This window comes from Grammomys surdaster, unplaced genomic scaffold (genome assembly GCF_004785775.1).
Source record: "Grammomys surdaster isolate TR1022 unplaced genomic scaffold, NIH_TR_1.0 213, whole genome shotgun sequence".
Taxonomy (NCBI): domain Eukaryota; kingdom Metazoa; phylum Chordata; class Mammalia; order Rodentia; family Muridae; genus Grammomys; species Grammomys surdaster.
This window is the reverse complement of record NW_021604658.1, coordinates 8,217,675-8,221,420: the sequence shown is the minus strand read 5'-3', so window position 1 is coordinate 8,221,420 and position 3,746 is coordinate 8,217,675.

Sequence of the window (3,746 nt, the reverse complement as noted above, 5' to 3'; positions counted from 1 at the left end):
ATGAAGTTACAAAACTGTGGCAAGGCTATAAAATTAATTTCTTGATTATGAGCCAAATAAATAAAGATATGCCATGAATTCAGTCATTCTGTACAAAGTACTTATTCAGTCTCTGCAATAAACCTTGTCTCTGCTTACCACAGCATTTAAAGATCCTAAAAACTCACATGGCACCAGTTGTCTTCTGAACATGGTAGACACTGAAGGGTTGAACCAGTGAACAATGACATTTTTGTTCATATTTCATCTCCTCTTTTAACACTTTTATATGCCCTTATGATGATATAGTCTTTATAATTTAAGATAAATATATACATATATTTTAGACATAAAATATATCTTCAATTGAAAATAATTTATATATATTGCATTGGCAAGTAATATAACCATTTCAAATCAGGTTATTAAAAGAATCAATAAAGCAGAAAAATAAGATTTCTAGAATCTGTTGCTCAGAAGAGGTATGGAAGGAAAAATTATCTTAAGCCTGGAAGTTTAGCTGAAGCTGTGTCCCAAGTATGTGTTATGGTATACAAAAGTATATAATTCTCCATACACAAACTTGAAGAATGGAAGGAAAATCTGAGACCTGAAGGCTGAATTTATCACGGTATAAATACTGGGGATTGTGTATAACAGTTGACACTGAGGAAGAAAAAAATCAAAACTGAGGACCACTGAGAAGTGATCCTGAATATCTCACTGGGGTCTCTGCATGGTGTCTGTATAGGTTGAAGTTTCATTGTTAAAAACTGAGATTATTTTGAAATTTTAAGTGAACCAGTATGGTAAAGTATTTTATATATGCAATGAATTGTATTATGCTACTCATTTCATATGAATTATGTTATTAATTTTCAGTTCCTAATTATAGAACCCACATTCTTTCTTTTCTTGTTGCTGTGATAGAACACTGACAAAAGCATCATTCATTTTTCTCCAATAATTTATTTTTTATTCATTTTTTATCCCAACTGATACTGCTGCCCTCCCTCCAATTTCCCCTTCACACAGTCCCTCCCCCATCCGTCCTCCCCTTCTTTTCTGAGACAGTGGGGGCCTCACCTGGCCATATCCCTACCCCATCACATCAAGTGTTACACAATACTCTCCTACTGAGGCCAGACAAGGCATCCCAGTTGGGGAACAGATTCCAAGGACAGACAAAAGCCTCAGGCACAACTCCTCTAAGAGACTCCACCTAGAACCTGAATGAAACAGATGCAGATACCCACCGTCAAACATTGGATGGAGTTCAGGGTCTTGTGGAAGAGTTGGGATAGGAACTCCACAAGAAGACCATCAAAGTCAACTAACCCGGAAACTTCGGTGCTCTCAGAGACTGAACTACCAACCAAAGAACATGCATGGGCTGGACCTAGGCTCACTCTGCACTTTTGTAGCAGATGTGCAGGTCCCTGAACAAATGTAGCAGCTGCTATCCCTAAAGCTTTTGCTTGTCTGTGGATCTCGTTCTCCTAACTGGACTGACGGTCTTGCCTGGCCTCAGTGGGAGAGGATGGGCCTAACCCTGCAGAAATTTGATGTGCATATGTCGGGGAAGGGAGGGGTGAGATATAAGGGGAACTCCACCCACTCAGAGAAGAAGGGGAGGGGGGATTATAGGGGACAGAATGTATGAGGGAGGACCAGGAGAAGGGGGAGCAGCGATTGGCATATAAAATGAATAAAAAATAAATGGAAAAACATTTTCTATCATTTATCTCTCTTTCCTCCCTCTGCTTCTCCCCTACCTTCTACAGTTAAAGTTTTCTCATCATTTTTCTCCGTACAGCTTCATAGCACCAATGTTCTTCCTAGAATTCCATCTTCCCTCCTCCCATGACCCTTTTCTACTTACATTTCTTCTATAATTACTTCAGTAATGCACTTTGTGTGTGTGTGTGTGCGTGTGTGTGTGTATGTGTGTGTGTGTGTGCTTTGTTCACTATGCACACATACATGACCAATAAAAGCTTCACATACGTTTCCATTTCACCTGTATTAATAATCCCTTAAAACAGAGTCTCCCACTGAACTCAGGGCTTACAAGTCTTTTTCTTTTTATTAGATTATTTTATGTATTTGCATTCCAAATGTTGCCCCTCTTCTCAGTTCCTCCTCCCAGAGTTCCTCACCACATTCCCTCCTTTTTGCCTCTGAGAAGTTTAGATTGACTACCAAGAACTTTAACAATCCTCTTATCTTAGCTTCCCAAAAAGCTGGGGTTACAGGATATCCTGACTTTAGTTGGTATTATTTAAAAAAAGAAAAAAAAATAGTGTGAGCATTTTCTTGGTGTTAACTAAAGAAAAAGTATGTTAAAAATAACAAATCCTTTTCTAATAGCCACGTTTTAACTGTTGCTCATGACAGAATAGTAAGGACAATGTTTCACTTTAAAAATACATGTAGTTTATCATGTATTTTATGAATCGGTTCCACTTTTGTTTTGAGGCAGCCTCTTGAAATGTAGCTCAAGCTGGCCTTGAACTGATGATAGCATACCTTTGCCTCTCAAGAATCAGATTAGAGGTCTATGCCATTACACCTAACATCCCAACAAAACTATGCCTTTGCCTTTATTACAAGTCATTTCACTACTACAGAGAAAAGGACATGCAGTAACTGTCTATGTAATAGAATGCAGTTGTAAATGAAAGAATAGCAGCAAGCATATTTTTTTAAATATGCGTTACTGTGACTTTTAATTGAGATACTTTAAATAAAATAGAGAAAGTTAAAGCATTTTCTAATTGTATGAATAGTTCTAAATTCCAAACAAAATCAATCACAAAGGCCCTTCAGAAAAAAAAAATTCTTCACATACCATGACCTCTATTTCCTTAGTGGAAGATTAGTAACATGTATCTTAGCAACCACACCTGGACTGAGGGCTCTTGGGAGAGTCTTGGCAGAATTCAAGGTAAGATGTGTTTAGCTTAATATGAATGCCAATAAACTGTATGCAGCTTTGCCTCTCAAAAATATGAATGTTTGTCCAAGTGGAGAAATCAGGATGAAGAAAGAGAAGACAGTAAAAGAAGACAGGTGTTGAATGGGCAGCTTACTCCTCACTTACAGTAAAGAATAATGAACTAATTAAGCAAGTGTAAACGTTAGTAACAAAGTTTTGTTCTGTTGTCAGAACATAGTTAGAAGATTTTGGTTTTCTGAAAATCACTATGGTAAAGAGTTAGTGTAAAATGAATAATTGTAGAAAATGAAGGTCATCATTTTAAAAATTTGAAATGTCATTGTTAACATCTGCAGGAATTTTGGAGTAATCTCCAGACTGTCTTTAATGGACAATGACATGGAAATTATACAGAGATATGATATTTCTACTGAAGCTAGATATTAGCTTTAATAGCTACACCAACAAAGTTTAAAAAATGAATTGACTGCAACAAGATGGGAAACACTGGTATGTTTCCCCATTGTTTTTGTATGCATAGAAACATACATATATGTATGTACATATACATATACATATACATAATGTGTGTGTGTATGTCTGTGTGTGTGTGTGTCTGTGTGTGTATTTTAATAAAACAACAAATAACATAATGATTCTTTATGAATAATTAAATAATAAAATTCAGGTTAGAAATATTAGAAATTTCTTATCAAAATAAAGTTGAGAGTAGGGCATTGTGGCCCATCTTAGCAATCAAATCTTAGTACTCAAAAGGTTTAGTCAGTAGGGATGCTGTGAGTCCAATGCAGAACACACACACACATAC